Genomic DNA, 26,334 nt, shown 5'->3' on the forward strand with positions numbered 1-26,334 from the left:
CTTTGATTTTAAAAAACGGATGGGGAATAAAATAGCTGTGTACTTGCCAACATCTAAAGACATTGGAGACTTTCATTTCTGCTCAGTGACTGTCAGCCTCCATCTTCCCTTGTTTCCTCCTTTTGTTCTGCTGTAGTTATAGAATCAAGTGCTGCTTTGTCCTCCAGCTCAAAGCACTTGCTGGCGACTCCTGGTTTTGTGGGTCAGCATCTCAGGCAGGGTTCACCTGGCTCTTCTGTGGCACTGGCGTGGACTGGGACTGCTCCGTGGGGCTCTTCCCGTGGCTGGTGTCTGTTAGACCATTCTGCTGGCTGCGCTCACCGCTTGCTGTCTCTGACAGGGTGGGCTCGTGGACCCTGCCACTGCCAGGCTCTCCAGGCTGTAGGCTCTTGGTGGTCTCTTCGGCAGGGCAGTGGATTGTTTTGAAATCCCTGGCCCCACGTCAAGGCAGATGCTGGGTGCTGGCCTAGGGCAGGGCTACCAGAGTTAGCTCAGGAAAGGAGAGAATGCCCAGTTGACTTGCATTTCAGGTAAGCAGCCGTCACGCTCAGCATCATTAAAACACTGTACAAGATGCGCAAAAGCAATGGCGACTGGCCTGACATTCACAGCGACCTAAGTGTCCTGTAATTTTTCTGCCTACCGTAACCTGGATTCACCTTCACCATCGTCTGCTTGTCAAAGGAGAATCAGCTCAGCTGCTCCGGGGGGCCTTCACAGATGCTGTTTCCCCCGGGGGCAAGGACCAGATACCATGTGTCCCTCTTTCAAGTGCCACACACAGGTTCCTGGCCTGTGCCCTCACTCAGGGTGTAAGGACACCCATATTCATGCTCTCTCAGCTTTCCACGGCCTCATGTGCCAAGGGTGAATACCACCGCTCACCTCGCATCGTGAGAACCTTAACAACAGGCAGCACGGCGCATGGTGGGAAGACCCTGGCAGACCTGAGTGTGAGCCCCCACTCCCCGAGGTAGGACCGTGGTCTCTACGAGCTCTGTACCCTGGCTGGGTGGCTATGGCTGGGATTCCCACCTGGGCTGCAGCCAGGATCAAAGGAGCTAGTGGGTAAAACGTGACAATGAACATGTTCCCTATCAGCATGGGTCGCTATTCCAGTTGTTGTTTTAACAAGTAAAGAGAAAGACAGTGTCTTTGATGAGCAAGGCTGTGAATTGAGCAAGCTGCTTTAGCTCTGTACAGTTCTGGTTCGGCCACAGTGCTGACCCTCCTCACTGTGTGTGTGTGTGTGTGTGTGCATCACACATGCATGCACATGTGCATGCTAGTACTGGGGCTTGAACTCAGGGCCTCACATGCTCACTCAAGCCTGGCACTTGAGCCACAGATCACTTTCAGCTTTTTGGTCATTAATTGGAAATAAGAGTCTTGTGGACTTTCCTAAGGAGCCCAGACCAACTCCTAACCCATGACTCTCAGATCGCAGCCTCCTGAGTAGCTAGGGTGACAGGTGTGAGCCACTAGTACTGGGCTGTCTGGTTTTAATATCGGCGTGGATGGCCGAGGGAAGGAAGCCCTGGAAGAGGCAGTCTCCGTGCAGTGGCTGTTGATTCCTTCACCCCCACTCAGGCCTTCTACCATACCTGCACTGCCACGAACGGTGACATGGCTCAGCTTCACCTTTTAGATGACGATTTTCTGCCCACCACACTACTGACATCTATACACTGCAAATGAAAAACTAGTAAGAGTGACTTCTGCGCACAAGTATATTTCAAGCAGCTCCTCTGCACCCTTGGTGGACACAGGCTTGCTCCTAAGCTTACCTCCTGGATTTCTGCATAATTTCAGATTCTCTGGAGGAGCCCAGAGAAGACCAGTCAGAGTCATTTGGAGTCTAACCCTGAACATTCCTTCTGGAATGTTCAGATGGGATATAGGCAAAATCATGGACGATATGCATTTTGAAAAAAAGTAAGTTTGAGGGCCTGTCATAGCCCATAAATTCCCCTTGTGAAAAGCCCCAGGCGTAATAAAAATGTCTCATTTAAGAAATTAAATGATCCTGTCATTTGTGACCAGGATTAATCGAATTTTAAAATGCAATGAGCTCAAATGAAGCTGGGTGAGTCACAATGGCCTTTCACATTTGCAATATTCTTAAGATAATTATTCATTAACACACCAGAAACTCTTTTAATGTAACATTATGGTGCAGAATCAAACACCCAAATGCAAAATGCTTCTTGCTAAGTGTCCTCATCCTTTCTTAAAATTAAAATGCTAAACGAATGTATCCAAAGGTACTTTAAGAAGCAGTTTGCTTCCAAACAGACTTTGAATACATTGCAAGTGAGGTATGAACCTAGAGCTATTATTATTATTATTTTGTTAGAATCAGAAATCTATCAAGCATGGGATTTCTAATACTTGTTCCAACACTTCTCTGTTCCCTGTAATTGGCATGGAAAAGCATCAGCATCACTGATGGTGGAAGCTGGTGCTGTGCTGTGCTGTGCTGTGCTGTGTATATCTAGGGCACCAGTCATGCTTTCTATAAGTTAAATCACACTTTATAACTGCATTAATTACAATAGTTCCTGAGCATCCAGTGCCCCTGGTGTAGATTACCCTGCCCCATTTTTTTTCTCCTTCATCTCATTTGGGATGCTTTTTGTTATGTTTGTCATGTTCCACTGCTTTCAGTGTTTTTCATTATGTCAACCTTAGTCCTTTCCTGAAAGTATTGTGTGTGTGTGTGTGTGTGTGTGTGTGTGTGTGTGTGTGTGATTTCAATTCCTTCTATAAAGTTCCTGTGTAAATTGTCATACAGTGGAAGTTCCTTCTTATCATTCTGGAAGTATGACTTAGTGTACCCATTCTGTTGTCTTTAGGGCAAACTCCACTTCCAGAAAGTAGCTAAATGTTTGGTTCCTTATTTATTATCTGACCCTAGAATGCAAGCTCCCGGAAGGCAGGAAACTCTGTCTTCTGATCAAGGCCTGAAGCTCTGCATCTGTCACAAAACTCAAAGGGCACTGAACACTTGTTGAATGGACAAAGGCTCGGATTCCATCTGTAGTTACAAGAAGCGTTTCAAGAAGACAACGCTTTTTAAAGAAGTTTCTAGTGCCTCATTGTGAGACCTTGAAGATATTTAGATAAAAGGATGTGGGCAGGATGTGGGAAACACATAGTGCATGCTCGCCTAATCTTTGGATCAGAGAGAAAGAAAAAAAATGATGACACTGAAATTTCAAAGCTGGCAGTGACAATGGGCATGCACGATGGGCCACGGACGGACGTGGAGGGCGATGTGCTTCTCAGTGTGAAGCCTTTCTGTCTCCTTTCTTTTCTCTTTCTCTCTCTTTTTCTTTCTTTCTTTCTCTCCTACCTTCTTTCCTCCTTCTCTTTTCTCCCTTCCTTCTCTCTCTTCCTCCCTCTCTCCTTTCCTTCTTTCCTTCCTTCTTCTTTCTTTTTTCCTCCCTTCCTTCTCTCTTTCTCTTTCTCTTCCTGCTTCCCTCCCTCCCACCCTTCTTTCCTTCCTTCCTTCCTTCTTTCTTTCTTTCTTTCTCTCTTTCTTTCTTCTCTCCCTCCTTCCCTTCTTCCCTCTCTCCCTCCCTCTCTCACTCTCTCTTCCTTCCTTCCTTCCTTTCTCCCTCCCTCCCTCTGTCCCTCCCTCCCTCCCTCCCTCCCTCTCTCTCTCTCTCTTTCTTTCTTTCTTTCTTTTGTTCTTTCTCTTTCTTTCTTCTCTCCCTCCTTCCCTTATTCCTTCCCTCTGTCCCTCTGTCCCTCCTTCCCTCCCCCTCTCTCTCTCTCTCTTTCTTTCTTTCTTTCATAGGCCCAATTTACGTTCTTTCTAGGTTTTGGCATGTTTGGGAAGGAGCTGGTGAGATGGTTATTTGGGAGTCGAGTGTCCTTGTTTTTCTTCTTCCCCTTAGCTGAAGTGGATTCACATGTGTTCACACTTGTGAATAGGTAGCTCCTGCACAACGTGAGCGACTTCTTTATTGTGCTTAGTCTCCCCCCTCTTGACTGGTGTATGAATTCCTCCCTTTCTTCTAGTCTGCCTCTCTCTGAGTGTGGGCATCCGGCACGCTCCTGCGTGTACATCTAACACTATGGAGATAAACTGTACATGCACTGGACATGCACTGGAGCTCTGGAGGGGCATTCTGCAGGAAAAATTTTGCCTAGGGTTTTGGTAAAATATATATATTTCATATTTTAGGATTATGTGTATCTTTTTCATCCTGTGCCTAAATTATTTTCCCATATATATCCTCAAATTACACATTTATTGCTAATTTATTAGGGAGATTTATACCATCCACAAAGCAGTATAAAGTATAATGTGGGCAAAAATATGGTAAAATTGAACTGTCAAAACTAAGTGTGGTGACGCATGCTGTAATCCCAGGACTTGCAAGGCTGGGTAGGGAAGGAGGAGAGCTCCAGGCTGTCCTGGACTGCTTGAAGAAACACTGTGCCATAAAAAAAATAAATAAGTTATAAAGGCTCTCATAAATACAAGGGCATGATATATGGTGTCTGTTAATACTAATAAACAATGAAAATGACAAACATAAGTAGAGTAGCTCGAGGAGAAGGAGAACTCTGTTATGAGAACCTTTTTACTGGTCTTACAAGATCAATGGTGATGATTAAGGTTTCCCTTTACTGTGTCTCTAATGTAATTTGGAATTAAATTAAATTTGAATCATAGTGAAAGACAAAAAAAATAGTGTCTGAATGAAACACACTGAGTAACCTCTCTCTCTTCAGTGACTGAAGAAAGAGCTCATGAGCGTAGAACTCTGAAGCGCCCTATATTGTCTGTCCCTGCACTGCCAGGGCAGGGAGCCATCAGAGCCCAGAGAAGGAAGCGGTGCCTTGAGCCAGGGGAGAGGGAGGGGCTGGATGTGGGGATGAATGGCTATGCTGGATCCTCTTCCATCCTCTTTGAGCCTCTCACCGAGAGCCTCTGGTGGCTGGAGGGCGCAGTCATTTCTGTAGTGCCATTGTGAATTATTGAACGTGACATGTGAAATGCTCAACGTAAGGCCCTGTGCTGTGCTAGGGCTACTGAGTTCACGCAGGGGATGGTGAGGTGTTTGGAACCTCTGATGGTTTGTAAGCGTCTATACCTGAGTCTAAACCTTCCAGCTAGGGCCTGGGCCTCTGCCCCCCGCCCCCCCCCCCCCCCCCCCCCCCCCCGCCCACCATGCTGTGCTCATTTCACCCACCAGGAGCTTTGCATACAGTCTACATGGTTTTAATTTCCAATAGGGCAAATATGGATCACTCCCCAAATCACCAACCCTTGGGTTTCAAATATACAAAGAGATCATGAGAAGAAAAGACGTGAGAACTTCTGAACAGGGTGATTGGGTTAAAAGCTGAGCTTGACGCAATTGCGCATGCACCCTCCTCAAAGTAGACTGGCTGTCTACTTTGTAAAAATTACTTGGCTCCCTTTATGGGGAGAGACAGGGCAATGAAGAAGCCATTGTTGCTCTCTTCAGGAAACTGACAACAGGCTGATTTGGAAGGCTGGGCACCAGGGCCACCGTCAGTGAGTTAAAATGGTGGCCTTCTTCTGGGAGGTCTGATGCTGGTGGACAAGGCTCCAGGCAGGCGAGCCTGGCAGTTGAGTCGGGCATGCTGGTGACACAGGTGAGCAGCCGCTTTCTCTGCTTTCCTCGTAGGGCAGGTTGAGCACCTGGACTCCTGTGGCTGAGGCCTTAGGTGGGCGGGCAGGTCTAGAAATTGTGGGTGTGCAGGCTGCCATGGTGATCACTGACCACACTGGGCACAGATACCATCTCAGGTCTCTCCACCTGCAGCTAAACCCAGAGCCACGGCTATGGACACCATTTGGGTTCTGTGGTCTCAAGCTGCTAACTGCTTTTGTAAACACTGACATTTCTTCGAAGCGACTCTTCCCATTTTTGGCCTTTAGAAGTAATTGTCTTCTTAGACTGAGTTTTCTGCTTTTTTTTTTTTCTTTATCACTGAGGGTGAGGAGGTTTGTGGGCATCAATGCAGTCAGCAAACTTCTTTATCTTTCACTAGCTTTGCAACTTTTTCATTCTTTTGTTAGCAACGTGACCCAGTTTCCTTTCCTTTCAATTAGTAGTGAAGAGGAATAGGAACAACAAAGCATTGTCAATAATTTTATGAATTAAAAAAATCAGGACTGGTTGAATCTTCCTATTGGATTACCCCATAGAAACATTTATCTTTGGTTAGTTTGCACTGAATGTTTGAAATAACTTCCAAGATGTTATATTTGTTTGACTATGGGGTGAGTGCCATCATTTTACTCAAAACAGTTCCATGAAAGAAGAGAGATGTAGCTGAGCACTGGTAGCTGTATTTCTAGCTATTTAGGAGGCTAAGATCTGAGGGTCCCAGTTCAAAGGCAGTCTGAGAAGAAAACTTTGTAGACTCTCATTCCAATGAACTGCTAAAAGCCAGAAGTGGAGCTGTGGCTCAAGTGGAAGAGCCAGCTTTCAATGACAAAAACAACTGAGAATGTGAGGTCCTGAGTTCAAGCCACAGTAACCACCTCAATCCCCGCACCCACAAAACATGAGATGTACCTTCTTCTTCTTCTTCTTTTTTGGGTCCGGTCCTGGGGCCTGAACTCTGGGCCTGGGTGCTGTCCCTCAGCTATTCAGCTCAAGGCTAGCACTCTACCACTTGAGCCACAGCGCCGCTTCAGGCTTTTTTATTTTTTCTGCTTATGTGGTGCTGAGGAATCGAACCCAGGGCCTCAAGCATGCAAGGCAAGTGCTCTACCGCTGAGCCACCTTCCCAGCCCTCTTTCTTTTTTTTAAACTAATATTATAAAGGTGGTGTACGGAGAGGTTAGAGCTACATAAGCCAGATAAAGAGTACATTTCTTTTTGGACAATGCCGCCCCTTCCCTTGCTTTCTCCCTGTAGAGATGTGTGTTCCTTGGGTTAATATTCACTTTTCTTATCTTCATTCTCAGGGAGGATTCTTGTTAACACATTATGTATATTTTCCTTGTTGCTTCTCATAAAAAAACATAACCGCTGCCTTGATTGTTCAGGAGGGCTACATTTATATCTTAGAAACATTTCGTTTTATTTTAGTTTGAAATGAGCATTGAAAATTTAGTCATCTTTACACAGCTTGCTCTCTGTCAGTCTTGGAAGTGAACACGTCACTAATAGTTCACGGAACCCCATTGCAATCCTGGGAGGAAGTAGCTGTCCTCTCCTCCATCTTACACACGAGAAGACCAAGGCATGAGAGGTGAGCAGCCTGCTCTGCGTCGCACAGCGCTGGCCTGGGTGGAGAAGACCCCATTCTGCTGTCTTCATCTCAAGTTCATGATTGTCACCACGCAGTCCTGTGAAGGATCACTGAGAGCACCGGTCACAGACCACCTAAGAGGCTCACAGACCTCCTCGAGGGCTGTAAGTGCCTTGGGGCGGCCAAGCGCATACACCGTCCACACTCACCGTCGGCGGCGGTGCCACAGCAGATAAGCTGGGATAGTTACTTATTTTTGGCATCTTTCCCCCTCACTTATACTAGTCTTCCCCTTCCCCATTTCTGAGATAAGTTGGTGAAAAATGAAGGACTTCATCATGACGATGGGTTGGATGTCAGATGATGGAGGAGTGGTCCCCAGGAAGGAGAACCCTCGGGGAGGGGTCCCGGCCGTGACTGCTGGTGATTTGTTGTGGGCAGAGCATCGCTGGCTTGCAGGCAGACATGCTGTAGGGGTTCTGATCCTCGGCCTTCCTAGGAGAATTTTCCTTTCTATTCTCCTATCTCCTAAATACCAGAGAAAGCAATATATGTAGCCGTTGGTGCATGTCGATACTTTATTTCCTTTTACATATTATGCACTTAAAGGATGCAATAAATATCTTGTGCTGTCTAAGCCAGAGCTGTGGCTGTGGAGCAGAGCTGTGTGCTGTGGGATGGCCCAAGGGAGGGGAGAATCCAGGGATGGGGAGGCGCAGGTGAGCAGGGGTGCAGAGCTGGCCAGAGGAGGGAATGCTGGGGCCATCTTCTCTGGTCCCTCCATGGGCGCAGATGTTCCCGAGGCCTACATTTCCGTAGTTTGTGGCTAGCTTGGTTCCTGATGCATCATTTATGGACTATCATGATTTCCAGGCACATGGTGGTCTGCCTGCCTGCTGGCTGCCACCCAGCCAAAGCCTCAGCTGTCTGGGGGGCATTGAGGGATTTTACAGGTATGAGCTGGCCAACTCTGCCCTGTCAGGAGGGCTGGTGACGGCTGCTGAGCTGTCCACTCATCTCTTTACACCCTGTGAACACTGGTCAGGTGCGGGTGGAAATGCATGGCCGTGCTCTGTCCAGAGGGTGTTGAAATCGTACTGTGCGTTGGATGCCAGTCACAAGCCAGGTACTGTGCTGTTGGCTTGCACGGTCCTTCCAGCTCACTCTCACAACAGCCCGGAGGCCGCCATTTCAGAGAGGAGGAGAACCAGCTCCACAGAGGTTGAGTTGTTCGGATTTGACCTCAGAGCTCCACAGAAAGGGGCAGAGTGAGGATCCTCACAAACTCCCAGCCTTCGCGTGTGAAGAAATTGATTTTAAAACAGTGAAGCGAATGAATTGCATTCCAGAGCGTGAGACCACACAGCCTCACGGCCGCTAGTGGCAGGGGCTGGGTCCCTGGGTGGGCTGTGTGGAGGACCCGCCCTGCGGTTGAGGAGAACGAGGCCCTCCCCAGCGGGGACTTCCTGCAGCACACTTGGGAGCTGCGTGTCCACATGGGGGCCGAGAACTTGCAGAGACGGTTTTCCAGGTGGAGGTCCAACTGCAGAGCTCGTACATGCATTTCTGCAGTGGGGTCTACAGGCACTGCTGGGGCTGACGCCCAGCTCACATTCTGAGGTCCCGGGAACACGTGGAGGAGCCTGCATGACGAGGCTCAGGCGGGGGGGGGCCCACAAAGGTGGCCAAGGACTTGCCATTGTTGCCTCAGATGCCTCTATCCGCCAAAAGCCAAGACAGTGAGAAACAAAAACGTCTTCTCCTTAGGCTGCAGGGAGAAGCCCTGGGACAGAGTGAAGGGCTGGGTGGGCTTCTGCCAAGGAGGACTACAGCACCCCCCCACTCTCCTGATAACTGCCCCCACACACATGCAGACCCAACGGTTCTTTTCAGGAGAAAGGAGTCCCCAAGAAAATGATGCGTTTGTGTCTGTGAATGAGGAAGGATGGAGGGAAAGGAGAGCTGGGACTGGGGTGTGGGGCGTTTTCAGCCCTTTCTGGTCATTCCTGGAAGGGAACACTGATGCATCTTCTACAAACAGATGTCACAGTCCCTTGTGTGAGTCACCGTAGGGCAGGGCAGGGGCCACACAGAGGCAGCTCTGAGCTTTCTTGAGATGCTAGCGAGAGCTGCGGACAGCTAGGAAGAGGAACGTGTAAATCTCATCCCGGAGACCCTCACCCATGCAGCTTTGAAAACTGCATTTGGGGGATGGTCACCGGACCACCATGAGATATGTACAACACTGAGACACCCAAGACTTGTCTTAAAAAACAAAACAAAACAGTATCATTGCCAGGCATTGGTGGCTCACGCCTGTACTAGGTACTTGGGAGGCTGACATCTGAGGATCATGATTCAAAGCTAGCCTGGGCAAGAAAGTCTGGGAGACGCCTATCTCCAGTAAATTACCACAAGAACTGGAAGTGGAGCTGTGGCTCAAATGGAAGAGCGCTAGCCTTGAGCAAAAGAAGCTCAAGGACAGTGCCATGGCCCTGAGTTCAAGACCCAGGACCAGCAAAAAAAAAAAAAAAAAAGCACTAGTTAATGAAATCATGATGTTTGTCATTAAAAATGACCTACAAATGCCAGTCTTTTGTACTTACCAACTTTCTCATCTCTTTGACAAAACTGACATTTGAAAGAAATATATTCAGTACCTCTCCAGCCTAAGGAACGGGATCTATTTTGAAGAAGTAAGATCAGTGAGGCAGAGCCAAGTTCAAATGTCTCTCTCAGCACCTGAGAGGTTCACACCTTCATGCACACCCTTAAGTTCTTCCAGGGATCCTCACAGGGACCACTGTTGAAATGATCCAGAACTACTATTAGTATTTATGCTAAACCAAGAACTTGGTGGACATTATCTAGACCTTTCTCAGGTAGGATGAGGAACTCTGAGGCTCAGTGTGACCAGGTCCTCTGAGCCAAGATTTGAATTTGGAAATTTCCAGAATTCCCCATGAAGCCCTGTCCTATCTTAGCATGGCTGGGTAACTTTTAACATCATCAAGTTTGCCTGCTGGCCTCTGGGTAACAGGAAGCAGCTGAGCAGCTGAGCCTTTGGCCTGGCGGCCGGCTGTGGGCTGAGCTGTGGGCTGAGCTGTTGGGTCTGGGGTGTTTGCAGAGCATAGGGGAGGGGACCACCACAGGGGCATGGGCTGGACAGCAGCTGACCTCTCCTGCCTATTACTTGTCTTTCAAGGCCCTCTGTGGTCCCTGGAGCTGCACAGATGGGGGTATGTATGGGTCCTGGGTCGGGGGAGTGGGACCCGCTTAGTGTGCTTGCAGACCTCTGCCTTGTTCTCCAGCTGTTTGCTTCACAACAAGGCTGCTGTCGGAAGCTCCAAACAGTCACACCAACCACCCACGCCCCAGGTGCCCCGACATTTGTTGGTATCTACCATTGGGGTTGAACGGCTCTATTTATTTTTATTAAAAAAAATAAAAAGGGACAGCCGAGTTTTATGTCTGGGAAAGAGCCAAGCTGGCCCCGTGCAGAGTGTAGAAATATTCCATCTCTCTTCTGTGCCCAGAATTATTTTTGTTTTCTCCAATACGCAACCTAGTTACGGTGACAGCAAGGAAATCGGTTGATTTTTGAAACCAAAACTCCTTTCCTGTTTATCAGTGTTAAAAAAAAAAAAAAAAAAAGCTAAAACTGCCGATCACCAGGCCAGTTCATCTCTGCGGGTGAGGTCTGAGCCTCTTCCTTTCCCTACCTGCACCGCAGGCCGTGGCCACTGTGGCTTAGAGCAGCTAATTGCCAGAGTACACGCTACGCTCTGACTCCCAGAGGAGCTGGGGGGTGGGGTCTGGCCCTGGCTGGCTCTGGGTGGAAACCCCAATCTGTCACTAGGGAGTTAAGATGTCCTGGTGGCTCCCCCACCCCCGCCCCGCACTCTTGGAGCCTCATAGCCCTGATGACAGAAGAAGACAGGTCGCCGCCCTGGCAACACGCTGACACTGGACACTTGGTTCCGGGAGCTTCTGGTGCTCGGTGGAGATGAAGCTCTCACGACTCTATCCTGTGGCTTCCTCCACTAGAGGGGACCAGCACCCACTGACAAACTGCTGGGTCCAGAATCCGGTCTGATGCAGGGCCGATGCCTCAAAGGTATTTGTGCCCAAGTGAATGAATGAGTGAATAAATAGCATGGTCTACCATGGAGCACGGGCTTCTAGAAAGATGTTCTGTCCATGATCAAGGCATGATCTGGGTGTCCAAGGCCTAGGAGATCTTGCACCCACCTTCGCCCCCTTGCTCCCCTCCTCTGCCCCTGCTGAGCTGTGAGCTGCAGAGGCTGCTGTGCCCCGTGATTAAAGGCCTGGAACCACGTGGAACGGAAGGAAGACATGGTCCTCCTCACGGCAGATGCAGGGTAGGTAGGGGTTCACACGGAGCCCGCGTCGGAGCAATATGAATAGTTAAACAACCGTCCATGGAGGTTATAGGCTGTTGAGGAAAGTGGCTCCTCTCTTCTTCCCTGAGCTTGGTGGCCAGGCTCAGCCGAGGCTCGGGGTCTCCCCGAGGCGTCACGGCCGCGTGTGGCAGGGAGAGTGGGCGTCCCTCACCCCCCATCCCTTCCTGGACCTGTTCTGCCTTGCCAGGGGCTGGCACCTCCGGGTTCCGTGTCTGTGTTCCAGTGACACCCTCTGGGCCTTCCTGGACTTGGGGTGGCTGAGGGGCCAGACTTAGATCCTGATAGGCTGAAATCAAGGCCAAGAATGCTGGGGTCCAGGTGTGGGGGGTTTGGGTCGCTTGAGTGGTGGGAGCCCTGCCTGCTGACGCTGCTGCCTCTGTCCCCACAGGAAGGGCCCAGGCCCTGGCAGCCTCTCCCCCACCCCCCCATGCCCCAGGCAGGACCCTGAGCCCTTCCAGCCCTGCCTGGTCTCATGGGTACCCCGGGACTTCTGGGAGGAATCGCAGGATTTCTTTCCGGAAGTGCCTCTTCCAACCCCAGCCTCCTTGGAGCTTTGCTGGGCGCAGTGAGCGTGAAGGGCGCCCAGGCTGGGACTCCTCACATGCAGAGGGGGGCCTTAGGTCCCCAGCCAAGGACGTGTGGCCAGCAGGAGGCAGGGCAGGCCGGGACCAAGCACCTTCTCATTCGGGCCCTGCGGTCCCAGCTGCTTCCTGTGCTGTGCCTTCCTCAATCTTCAGAGCGAGGACTGTGGTGTGCGTGGCTCAGCTGGTCCAGATCCTCAGCCCAGGGACCGGGGGAACTGATTCTGCAGGTCAGCTTAAGACCGCGGCTCAGCCCGGCCTTCCTGTCTGGCCTGTGATGTCTAAGGAGCCCAGGGGTCTGAATTCCACACATTTTCAAGCCCCTGCCTGAGGCTTTCAGGTCTTGCTTGCTTTCTGGAGCCTGGGCGCTCACCTGTGAAGCCTGGGGTTTCAGCTTTCCTGACACCCCGTTCCTCAGGGGGCTTTTCACAGCCCTGGCTCAGACCGGCCTGGTTCACAGGAGGATGGGGACACTGCTTGCCCGGCCTGCAAAGATGTCTCCTGTTCTCACCATTGCCTCTGGCCTTGGTGAACATCCTTCTACTCCTCACCTAAGACTGACGTGCCAGAAGATGTCAGCTCCCCACATGGACATCGGGGCTTGACCTTCCGGGAGGGGTGAGTGCGGCATGGACTGAGGACACAGCGTCTGTGGTGTGAAGTGATGTGTGCATCACACTGGACGCATGACCTTGCGGAGGTCCCTTTAACATCACTGTCTGGAAACGGGGCTAGTCACCATCACAGCTGTATCACAGTGACAGTCAGATGACAGACACTCAATAAGGGTTAGTGCTCACTTTGAGCTCCTCAGAACCAGGCTGCCTACCCTCCTGCCTTTCACACGCTCCAAACTTCATCCAAGTTTTCCCGAGTCACTCTTCGGCAGTTAATGGTGAGGGAACTGAGGCCTCACAGGTCACAGGGACAAGAGTTGAGCTGGAAGCCAGATGTTCCCATGCCGCTCTGAGCGTGGCATGGAAGAAGGTCCTCATTCTTCCTTTGTCCCCACACGTTCGGCAGGACGATGACACATGACACTGCAGGAAGGGCGGTGGCGTGGGGAGGGTGGGGGGCGTTGTGGGAGAGGCAGCCTCGGTGGAGTCTGGTGAGCTTCGCTGCATGCTGCCGCCCTCCCCGGCTCCCTCCCTGGTGAAGGGCAGCAGGCCACGGAGTCGAGTCGAGCGGCAGATGCAGATCGGTCCGAGTGTGCCTTTTTCCAGCTGATGTGGAAAATGGCTTCTTGTAGCTCACTGACATGTGCTTTCACCTGCGTGAGGCCCGGGGACAGCACTCGCCATGGTTGCTTTGGTGGCTTCTTTGGGACATTTTGTTTGGACCCTCCCCTTTTCCCCCGAGGTGACAACTGGAAGGAAAATCTGGGGTGCTCCAAGAAGTTGCTTTGGTGAGAGGTTCTGTCGCCTTCAAGGCACTTGGCAATCATGATGCGAGTGCCTCCCTTTCTCCCTCCTCATCGTCCGGGCCCAGGGTGGGCAGGGCCTGGGCAGGGTTGGTCTGCACACGCCTGGCCTTTCCTCTCAGCCCCGGAGCACACTGCCTGGTTTGCGTGCTCATGCCTGCGCTTCGTGTTCAGCTTCAGCCCCGTGGGGCTGCCTTCCCAAGAGTTGGTGTCTCTAGGAAGCTGTGGGCTGAGGAGGGGTGACAAGACCTTGGGTGACATCTTAGGAGTGTCAACGGCTTCCTCAGCCTGGAACATGCTGTGGAGCCTTGGGATGCATGAGGGGAAGTTCCCATCCCCTGGTGGATCTGAGCTGGAGGACCAGCTGCATCCAGCCCCAGAGAAGCTCCTGTGATCGCCAGGCTCCTTCTGCTGTTAAGAGCAGGTTGATAGGGGTGAAACTGATCAAGATGCTTGTATTTATAAACTGCTTTGTTAAAGGGCAACTCTTTTGTATGGCGACTTAAAGATAATAAAATAGCCGGGTGTCAGTGGCTCACGCCTGTCATCCTAGCTACTCAGGAGGCTGAGATCTAAGTCTCACAGTTCAAAGCCAGCCCAGGAAGAAAGTCTGTGAGACTCTGATCTCCAATAAACCAATAGAAAAACCAGAAGTGGTGCTGTGGCTCAAGTGGTAGAGCGCTTGCCTTGAGCTGAAGAGCTCAGGGACAGCACCCAAGCCCAGAGTTCAAGCCCCACAACCGACAAAAAAAAAAAAGGTAATAAAACATTAAAAACATTCACTCTCAAAGAGACAAAAACAAAGAAGTGAGCTTTTGAGAAGAGGGGAGGTATAATGGGCAGAGATTCGGATTGGAATTTTGGATTAGAGATTTAGTAATAGCAAGGGACAAGGTCACTCATAAAATGGGACCATAACAGAGTCCTCAAGGGTTATGGAGACCGGAAGTAATAGCCAGGGAGCCCACAGGGGTGTCCTTTCTGTTTTGTTGCTTTCTGAAGGCCACAGGCCAGGGTGGTGGTGGTCCCTCGGGGCCGCTACCCCTGTGTCTCTATGAAGATGAGGAAAGGAGCCAGTGCACAGTGTACACAGACATGCCGAGCACTGGGGTCTAGATCGCCCAAGGACAGAGGGTACATGGCTACCGAAGGTGGCTGCCAGTGAGAAAGGACGGTAGGTTGACCTGATCGCCAGAGACTCTGGAAATGCTTTCTCCCAACCCAGAATTGGACATTGCAGGCCAAAGATCCAAGAGATACCATCGGGCTGTCCCCCACCTCCTGCCCCTCCCCGATTGTTCAGTGTTGGGAAACCTCTTAAGGATGGAGGGACAGGGTCAGAGAACTGTGGCCACCTAGGCTTTTCCCAGACATGTCACTTTGGCCCCAGCCTTGTTTCCATAGGTGCAGGGAGGGTCTGGATGGACAATTCTGTGCATCTCTTTCCTGCTATTTGTCTCTTTCCTGACTGTCTCTTGCTTTGCTGGCACCCTGTTCCCTAACTCTTGCTATCAAAATGCCTGTATTTAAAATCTCTTTGCTAGGAGGAGGCTGCAATGCTTGGTAAGAAATGTACGCATTATCCTGTCCATGCAATTGTAACCCCTCTGTACAGTATGTTCACAAATAAAATAAAATTAAATTAAAAAATAAAATAAAATCTCTTTGTTACTAAGCAGTTACCCAAGAGAAGGAATTAGCATCAATTCACACATAAATTATTATAAATAAGTCAGAAGAAGTTAGAAGGGAAAGATTCATTCATCTTTTTTCCTCTTGTTACTGTAGGGATGAAATAAGGAATGTTTTTATTTTTATTTTTTTATTGTGAAAATACTGTACAGAGGAGTTAAAATTACATGGGCAAGATAACGAGTACATTTCTTATCAAGCATTGTTGCCTCCTCTTTGTTTCCCCTTCCCATCCTCCCCCTACCTCCCCCAACCCGATCCTCCCCTCCCTGCAAAGTTGTAGTTTGTTTTTCGACATAACGACTTGTACATCTCATTGTTGCAGTGAGTCCACCTGTATCCCTATTTAAACAATTTGTTTTTGCCCTTCCCCTCCACAAATTATACCAACATCAAATACAGTGAAAGTAGGAGTTATACCGTGGGGGAGGGACATACAAAGTGAATGTTTATCTTCTCGTGTTGAGTTCAGAGGTTGCTTAGTACCAAATATAAGCAGGACCTGGCAAAACAAATATCCATTTTCTTTGAAACTGCAGATAATATCTGTTTCAGAGTTGAAGGTGAGACTCTTATCAAAGGCAGACTCTGGGTTCTTTTAAAATTTGGACTCAGTTTTGAACTAATGAAAATTTGAAATTCAAAGTTAGACTTCCAAATGTTTGTTCCTGGTGGCCAATTCTGCTGCAGAACTTCAGAAGCACAATCTTATTCCATTCTTTGAACTGTAAGCTCCTGGAGCTTTTTTCCCCCCCTTCTGTTTATGTGGTCCTGAGGAATCAAACCCAGGGCCTCATGCATGTGAGGCAAGCACTCTACCACTGAGCCACCTTCCCAGCCCCCTACATTTTTTTTTAATGCGTGTTTATTTCATATCCTATTTTATCCTCAGTGATTTGTAGACTGTCTGGACATGCAAAGAAGATATGCGTGTGAGTACAAGATATGCATGTGAGTGAGAGACTGAATGACTTAATGAGTGGATGAAAAACAGAAGCATACACAGAAAGTTAAGTAATTCCCAGTTAGAGACACAAATTCAGTCTTTTTCAGAATGACAACTCTGAAGATTCCATGAGCCTGTCGTAAACAATGGTTGGTCAGAGCAGTAAACTGATCAGACTGTCTGTCTGTACATCTGTCTGTCTGTTTCTGTCTGCTATGACCCTAATTCTCAGTGGCTAAAAAAATGTTTATGTTTCTTGGCATGGGTCTGTGAGTGTGTGTGTGTGTGTGTGTGTGTGTGTGTGAAAGTGCTCAAGTAGGACTCAGCGTTGCTCCACAGGTCTTTTTCTGAGGCCCACAGACTCCAGCCCTCCTGATGTGGCTCACAGAAGTCCAGACCAACTGAGGTGCACATCTACCTTGCTTAGTCCCATGGTGTTTGCACAGGCTCCATTGCCAGAACAAGATACTGGCTATGCCATGCTGCTGGTGGGCAGCAAAGTGGGCTCTGGTCCAAGGAGAGGGAGAGTAAATATTTGCTAAACAATAATTCAGCTTACCATGCCAATCTGAAGGCAAGGAATGTAATCAGATTCTCAAGCTCTCCCTTTGTGTTGTGGGTCTCTGGCCTGTGTAGAACATAACAAAGGGCACTACACCTTTTGCCAGGAAACTATTTAGTCACACCCTGATCAGAATTCAGGGCCGAGCAGGGACCATTATTCAAGCTGTGGACTGAGCTGTTTGGTATTCACATGTCCCTAGTGATCATGGAAAGTATAATGTTTTCTATCAGCTGTAAAGACAAGAAAGAGATCTAACATTACCAACTGTACATAATATCCATGAAATTACATTGAATAATGTAATGATGTGTTATGCTGTCATTAACACATTATGAATACCTAATTTGAAAGGTTAATGGAATTGATAAACATAGGAACAGTGTGGGTATCATCAATACCAGTTAATGACAAATCTCTTTTTTTCCATTTGTAGAATCCATTGGGATGGGAAGACTCCATTGCTACAACTACATTTTTGTTTAGTGTTGGGGTTTTCTTTGGGTCATAAATTAAGAGAATGTGCACAGTATGCTTTATTTTAATTTGGAGAGTATTTTATATTTCATATAAACAAGGTTGATCATAATTATTTGAGATGATTGCATTGTGGGTTTTCTGAAAATGGTTAAGCTGGCTAGCTAGGGTAAATCTGTTTCAGATAAACAGATCAAAGCGTGCCAGAACCAAGGACAATGGCCCATGGGAAAATAATCTCCTCTAGAACGTGGTGTTCTTGTTGAAGGTCTTCCCTCCCCAGGCTAGACAGTCTGTAGGTTTTCATTAAAAACTGGAAGGAAAGAGGTAAGAGAGCAAACCTCTCACTTTCCACTCTCCTAGCTAAACGTTTGGTTTACCCAGTTGAATCTGTATTATCAGAAAAATGAATATCATTGCAATTCAAGCACTTAGAAAAGGAATGTGCTACTGTAATTTCTGATATACTGATCTTAAAATTATATATATATATGATCTTATATTTTCACATAAGAATTTTCAAGTGTGTTTCATTCTTCAATATTCAGATTATTTGTATGTAAATAGTAATATCACCGATAATAATGATGAATAATATCTTGTTATATTGACACCTAAATATTATGTATAATATATTATTAATGTATTGTCAACCATCAAGATAAAATGACAACCATCCTGTCATCTTTGTCCTTAGTGATTACATAGATGTTTTCTGCTATATATAAGGTGCCTTGTATACATGATGAGGTTTGACCCTTTAGTCAATCCAAAGAAATGATGCAAAAAACATTGTGGTTATGTTTGCCCGTGATGATGTGAGGTTTAGAGAGGCTAAACAACTTGCCCAGAGTACAAAAGCCGAGGAATGGCACTGGAGGTGCTTGGTGATTTTTCTTGCATGTGTCACATCTTCTCCATCATTAGGCGTCCCAAAGCCACAACTTTAAAACAATACGATTGTATTGTTACTATTAGGGTGTTGTACAGATGGGTCACCATTTCATAAGTCAGGTAATTAATACATTTCTTTCTTTGGACAATGCTACCCTTTCCTTTCCCAAACTACCACTTTGTTAGCTGCCTGTGTTGACAATGGCTTTTTTTAAAAAATCAAAAGTGGTGCTTTTCCTGATTATCAAAAGATTAAGAGGTCCTTATAGGAAAAGAATAAATGCAGAGAACAAAAAAAGAAAGCTCCTGTTATTTTCTTTGGATTAGGCAATGCATAAACAACACATACAAATGTAGTAGTAGAATTCTCTAGAGTCTAGAGGAATAGAGTCAAGAAAATGACATTGCAAATAAATACTTGTGAAACAAGATTGATTGTACATATCAACGTATGCAAGTAGAGGCCAATAGTCCTGGTCTCAGGCTGTAGAGCCAGGGCACCCAGAATGGAAGCTGAGGCCTCAGAGCTGGGTGTGGGGGGAAGGGGAGGTTGGGGACGGTCCCGGGAGGGGCAGTAAGGAAGCCCCAGTCCAAGGCTGCAGACTGGAAGCTTTCCTGGAGAGTCACTTCCTGCTTCAGTTACCGGGGTGTTGGAATTACACGGTGATATGTGGCACTGCATAGCCATGTTCCTCTGTTTTTATTCATAAAAGGAAGACAATGGGGGCTGGGAAGGTGGCTCAGTGATAGAGCGCTTGCCTTGCATGCATGAGGCCCTGGGTTCAATTCCTCAGCATCACATAAGCAAAAATAAAAAAGCCGGAAGTGGCGCTATGGCTCAAGTGGTAGAGCGTTAGCCTTGAGCTGAAGAGTTGAGGGACAGCGCCCAGGCCCAGAGTTCAGGCCCCACAACCGGACCCCCTCCCCCAAAAAAGGGAGACAATGCTTTCCTTATGACTGCTCAATGAGAGGTACTTAATGTGTGAAGCATTTTTGGGGGGAGGGTCCGGTCGTGGGGCTTGAACTCTGGGCCTGGGCGCTGTCCCTCAGCTCTTCAGTTCAAGGCTAGCACTTTACCACTTGAGCCACAGCGCCATTTCTGGTTTTTTTCGTTTTTGCTTATGTGGTGCTAAGGAATTGAACCCAGGGCCTCATGCATGCAAGGCAAGCGCTCTACCACTGAGCCACCTTCCCAGCCCCTAATGTGTGAAGTATTACAGCTGTCTTCTTCCTCCAAACATCTACTTGGTTCTCATAGTGGCTTGGGAGACAGAACCTAGTCAGAAATGCTTGGCTTTGTGTAGGGGGCCGGATGGGTCCTGAGGCTGCCCAGTCACTAACAGACTGAGGTTCTAGGACTCCGGAGTTTAGATCCTGAGGATATTCACCATACATCGGCAGATCTCTCACAATGATGCTCTGCAAGCTGGCTCTTCTTCAAGATAGATCCACAGAAATCTGCAAAAACCTACTACCAACAGATTTAGTAGGATATCAAGAAATGTCTCAGATTTAATCACTTAAACCAGCAAGAACATGAAGATCTTCCATGTTTAACCTTCATGCTGGACTTTGGCTACAAGATTCTGGGGGAAAAAATCAATAATGTGGACAAAATATAAGGGGATATAGAAGTGTCTGGGTACTCAAAAGAATTTCCCAGGTTGCTTTGCGGGCTTCATCCATGAGGATGTGCATTTGGGAGGATTTCCAAGCGTGGTTTGTGTTGAAGGTGCTGTGGGTGCCCTATACGCACAGCCCTGCTCTTTCGCACTCTTTCTCTGACACCAGCCAGGCAGCAGCCCTGGGTGAATGTGAGACTCTCTGTGACCCGCCCACTCTGGGTTTCCTGCCAGGCCTGGGGGTCATGCCGTTCCCCTCAGGCTCAGTGCTGTGTGCACTCTCCCTCTTCTGGAGCCCCATCAGGTGTGTTTCTGTCTTGAAGACTGGATCTGCCTTGACAAGGAGCCAGCTTGCATCACGTCACTGTGACAGATTTCTTAATTAATCTGCTCAGATTGTCAATAATGTAATTCACTGTTGATTTAGAAACTAGTTAGATGAGCACTGCTAGTGCCATTGTGGGAAAACATCTGAATAATTCAGCTAATAGATGGAAACTCACCCAGACGGCAGGGACGTGGGGAGGGAAGGGCTGATTCCAGGGGGAGCAGCTCAGGCAGGGTGATCCCAGTAAATTCCAGGGAGCGCAGAGGGTGTTGCGTTTGCTAGGGGCAGCAGCTACCTGGCTTAACCATGATCATTTTGGGTTTTTAGAAAGAAGAACCTGGTCCCATGCACCCAGCCAGAGGCCACCAACACACTGGTTGAAGACTGATGGCCAGCGCTGGGCTGTGAACGTGTCGGTGGGTCTCGTTCTGGGATGTAACATTGATTCCTGCCCTTTGAGACAAGGTCTTATTCTGGCCTAATCCTTGTGATCCTTCTGCCTCAGTTTCCCAAGAGCAGGGATTCCAGGTGCACACTACCACACTCAACCTAACCCTGACTTTTGTTTCAAAGACTGTGGTAAACATTTGAGATGAATATTACGTAACAGCAGAAGTGTATAAGAATGGCAGTTTGGGCTTTGTGAGTGTCTCAGTTATTTGTACGCTTCCCAGGACTGAATGGATGATGTAGAATCAGGTGATCACTCTTGTGCCCTCCCCCTTGGGCCACGCCAGAAAGTGGGGTGTAGAGAATTCCCTGTCTAATGGTGTGAGGAGGCTTAGGGGAATATAAACAATCACATTTCGTTATATACTTGAAGTTTTGTTTTCATTGAAAACGATAAGCTATTATTCTGATTTGTTTTTGCTACAATAGTTAGAGTTGAATCAGCTCTAAGTGCTAATGAGTTAGTGCTTTGATGTAAATGTTAAGAATTGTGGTGGTTCAGATAGGAAATAGTAGTTTGGTGGCACTGATCTGAAGCCTCACGCTTCTCTGTTTCTGAATTTCTCTTCAACAACCTCACATTCGTGAGAGTTCACACATGAATACACACAAATGCACCCGTGCACACACATGCACATAGGCATATATATAAGGCACATATAAGCACACACAAAGTCGCATACACACAAATGTGCACACACACACACGTCCACACACACATGGACACACATATACTGGTGCCCTTCTCAGCCACATTGCTTCCAAATTTCTAGTTTTGAAGCTCAGAAAAGAGGAAAAGAACACATACACCAACAGAATAAGACTTTAATACTTATGAAATTTCAGCAGAGGAGAGTCTGCCTACTGCACAATTACTTGTATTTTAACAACCTAAAGGCTGGTTTTTTACACTCTAAACTCCTTTGGCTACCCTGTAGAGCAGAGTCACCTTTTGGAAGCTTAGTGAACAGCACTGGAACAGATAATCATGAGTGAATCTGTAAAGAATAATGACTGTGCTGTCTTTCAATCAACTCTTAAGTTTCCCTAAATTTGACTGGCCCTGGAGAGAGCACATGCGCACAGAGTCTGATCCTAATGTGAATAAGGTTTCACCACTCTGACAAATACCCCGAGGAGGAGCGCTGTGCAGCACAGGAGTCCGCGCTCTGGCGGGCAGAGGCTGTGTGGGCTGGGGTGCTTCCCAGTCCCCGCTGGCCGGTGTCTTCCTGTCGTGCCACTCTGCCATCCTCGCTGGATACTGGCCTATGCCACAAAGTCACCTCAAGGTCAAGCTAGCTGTGGGCGTTCTAAATATCACATCCATATTTCAGAGAGCCCAAAAGAGGAAGAGGGAAAACGAGCCCCCTTCCTTTTCCTTCTTCTTCTACAGGCAGCCTTTCTGAAAGCCTCCTTTGCCACCCCATCCCAACACACACATTTCGCCTTGCACCCTACTAGCTAGGGTTCCCCAGTCACACCTCCGAGGACAGAGGCTGGCGGAGGAAGTATGATCAGCTGGGTGTTGAGTTCTGCTAGAGTAGCTATGCAGGCTGTTTTAAGATTAACCAATTCTTACAAAGAGTAGACGTTGGAAACCAAGCAGTTATCATTGTTTTAATCAAGTCACAAATAAATACCTTTTGAAAAAAATCCAGTGCACAGTGTTTTGCTTTGAGAAAAGGTCAGATTAGTGCATTGTTTTGTGACCCCCTCACTTACAGCAAGGTGCCGCCTGGTCTCGGGTGTGGGCAGGAGCGGCAGAAGTCCCATGAGCTTGCTCAAGCCGTGGTCTTCCTGAGAATGAATGTTTCCTGCAACATCCTTTGTGATTGTTTACATGCGTAACTTGCATCCTCTGATCATCTATTTCCTGGGAACCTGATTTGTAAATAATTGATAGAGATGGAGCCGAATACGCAGAGACAGTCCCAGAAAAGAGAGCGTGGAGGGAAGGCCAGCCCCACACCATTTCGCATCTCAGCAGTCAGCAGCTGAGAAGGTCCTTGGGTTAAAAAGCAGATTCCAAGGGGTCGGACCTTACGCACACTTAGGCACCAGGCTCAGTGCAGCTGGCTGAGTTGGCAGGCACTGGAGCTAATTTCCTCTTCATCTCTCCACACCAATGGCTGGGGACAGACAGACCGGGCTGTATAGAGAGCCAGCTGACAGGCGCCGGCGGTCTGCAGCTGCGTCGCTCTAGATTTCCTCTGTTGAGGCCCCAACTCCAGGGTAGCAATGTGGAAGACAAGGCCACTAAGGGAGTAACTAGGTAAACTGAGGTCCTCAGGGTGAGGCCTTGCCTGGTGGGTGGGGTTCCTGTCCTGAGAATACATGTAAGGATGCCCATCCATCAAGGGGGCGGAGGACAGGAAGAAACTGATCTGGCTGAACCTTGAACTTTTAATCTCCACGACTAACCAATACCAGTAGCTGAAGGGAGATCATGAAAGGGTGAGTAGTGGGAGGGAGGTGGATGGAGGAGAAGGAGAACAGGGCACAAACACAGCACGAACACTCCGTCTACACCTGTGATACCGGAAGGGGACCCTGAGGTGAGCTGGGGAGGGGGAGGAGAGGCTCTGAACGGGGAGTACTGGGCACTGGGGGCGCACTCAACGAAATGGGAGAGTTCTTTCTTGGTGGTTCAAGTTCCCTGGTGTGGGTGTTTTGTTTTATGGGGGCCCAAGCTGTCCCGTACTGGTACAGTTGATCAGAAGTGGGCATTCTAGAAAGAATGCCAAAGCCCGGTCCTGCCCACTGACCCTTCCAACCCTCCTGCTTTGGCCACACCACTACCCAGCCGCTCCTGCATACCGGTTCTGTCTCCTGAACCGTAGCCTCTGAACCCTGGCCTCTGCCAGTCAGTCCCTCCTGGGTGGATCCTCAGCATCCAGAGCCGAGTCTCGCTGCCTTTCAGGAATCTACTCAGCCTTTGCTGTGATGGAGGCCAGTGACGACCCTTCACCTCCTGCATGCTCCGCGCAGATAGTGGCAAACAGACCCAGAGGCTCTGCGCGCATGGGGCCAGTCAAGAGCAAGCGCAGGCTCATCGCCTAACCATGCAGCGTTAGCCAGCCCCATACTGTCCTGCATAGTCATTGGACAGGACCTCATTAACAGCTAACGACGAGACCCCCTAAATGGGCTCACCTTGCCACAAGAAAGGAAGAGGCTTGGAGGAGTGGTTGGTGGTTGGTGCGGCTTGTCCAGGGACCCACAGCTGGCCAGCCGCAGAGCTAGCAGCTCCGCCAGGTGGTCTGCACCAGGCCTGTGCCAGTGTGATGCAGTCAGACCAGGAGGTTCTTGGTCTTGTCTGGATGGAGCCCAGGACCCTGTGGGTGCAGGAAAGAGGATCTTCTCTGGTCTTGTGGTGTGGGGGAGATCTTCCAGGGGAAGTGGACTCTAAATGGTGACATCAGGGGCAGTAGGAACTGGCCAGTACTGAAGAACAACCAAGGTCATGTGAGCTGGTAATGAGGCACAGACACAGGTAGGGAGAAGGTACTGTGGGGCCTGGAACAGCTTGGAAACTGTGGGGACTATGAAAGGCTTCTGAGCAGGGCTGTTACCGTGGCCACGTTGGCTTTCAGAAAGAACACTGTGGCTAGCAGAGAGAGGGCAGGAGGTGGACGGCACAGTGGGTGTGAATTCTGCGTGGGACCCTGGCTGGAAGGACCGCACACTGTTTCCACAAAGACTGATGGGAATCTGATCCAGAGTTACGGAGACCACGGACAGCACTTTACCCAGAAAGGCTTTATCTATTATTCCGTCTTGGAAGCCTTCTCCTTTCAGAGTCTATTACCACTCTCTGCCTGCCTTCTTCAGAGCCTTGATCTCCCATAGCTATGATCTGTGTCTGCTTCTCTCCTTTCTTATGTGTCTCATGTGTCTCTAACACAGGATGTAGTGTAGCTTACTGTGTACACTGAATATGTGAATGACAGGGCAGAAATGTCCCTGCTCTGTCCTGGATGGGAGCCCTCTCTTCGTGGGTGGGACACTTCGATTATGATAACCCTGGACTACTTTTGGCTCCCCAAGAGAGTCTGATGGCTGAATGGATGTTACACAGAATTGTGTGTGCAGCTGCAAGCCGAACTGTCTACAGACAGGCTATTTCAAAAAGGCAACTTTTGAAAGAAACCACTTTAGAAAGGAACTGATTTCTGAAAACTACTTGATAGTCAACGGGAGCCAAGGAAAATGGACCCTGGGGAGCTGGGGCGCCACATCAAAGGCCCGGGGAAGGACGGCTGGGAGGGAGTCACATGGTGGATCACCTTGAGAAGTTGTCTTTGTAACTGATCTATGGGGAGGGCAACAGGGCACAAGGACATCAGATTTGTTGGAAGAAAAAAAAAAGCATCCTGTTAGCCACTAAGATGCCACTTCCTCCTGCCCTGCCCTCCTTCCTGTCCTCCCTCCCTCCTTCCTTCCCTTCCTCCCACACACCCTCCACTGCAAACAGCACTGTGTACACATGTGTTCCTTCCAGTCCTCGGACTGCCTGGTTAACCATTTGAGGATAAATTCTCAGAACATTGAAATCAACAGAGGTAGAAAGAATCCTCCCACCCCGCTTCTCTTATTTAGTGTGTACCTCAAAAAAAAGTGCCCTTGATTGTCTGGATCACACCCCCCTCCCCCTCCCTTCGCCAAGGCTTTCTGTGGAGAGGTTTCACTAACTCCACCACTTAGGTTGAGTTCTGTCTCTACAGCAGAGTCACCGCATGCGCTTCCCGACCTGTCAGAGCTGCTCTGAGTCCAGAGGAAGTAATTCACCACAAGCCACCACTGAATAAGCAAAGGCTCTTGTCATTCTCAGTGCTTTTTTTTTTATCATTCCATTCGCTTATTTTTTATTTTTTTATTGTGAAAATACAGTACAGAGGGGTTACAATTACATGGGTAAGGTAATGAGTACATTTCTTATCAAGCATTGTTGCCTCCTCCTTTGTTTCCCCTTCCTATCTCTCCCCCTCCCCCTCCCCTTTCTCCCCGCCCCAGCTGAAGTTGTAAAGTTCGTTTTTCAACATAACTTGTACATCTCTTTGTCTTGTACATCTCATTGTCAGTGCTCTTATGCATCTGAATCTCTTTGCATTCTACAGGGAAATCTAAGTCGCAGAGGTAGTCAGTGTCTTCATCAGGTGATATGTGGACTTAGCAATGGGTCTGGGGGTGGAACGGCAAGCCCTCTCTGCCTACAGCGCTTGTGCGCCTTGCTTGCTCGTTCAGCCCCCTACAGTGAAGTAATCCAACATCACGTGTGGTACCCATTTCGCTGTAAATTTCCATCTGGGCAATGCTGATACACCTGTATGATCCCGGATCACCCCCATGTACCCTCTGCTGCTCGGATCACACAGCGCATAGGTGACAATGAGGCCCTGAGCCTGTCTGAGTGTTCTCGGTAAGCTGGGCTGAGCGTGGCACCAGCCACCAAGTGGCACCTCGGTGCCTTCTGACATAGGACTCGTAAAACCCGAGTGCCGGGCACTGTCTTATGGAGTGTGAAAATTGATTTGGTCTGCAGCCAGCTCCCCTCCTGTTCTGGAACATGCGTGGAACATCTGGGAAACAATTGACCTCATTACTCCCAGTCCTGGACAGTCCCAGGGTACTGGACCCTGCAAACCTGGCCTCATGGCAAGCTGATGGAGCTCATCACGGTAATGAACCTG

The sequence above is a fragment of the Dipodomys ordii genome, unplaced genomic scaffold, assembly GCF_000151885.1.
Source record: "Dipodomys ordii isolate 6190 unplaced genomic scaffold, Dord_2.0 Scaffold20, whole genome shotgun sequence".
Classification (NCBI taxonomy): Eukaryota; Metazoa; Chordata; class Mammalia; order Rodentia; family Heteromyidae; genus Dipodomys; species Dipodomys ordii.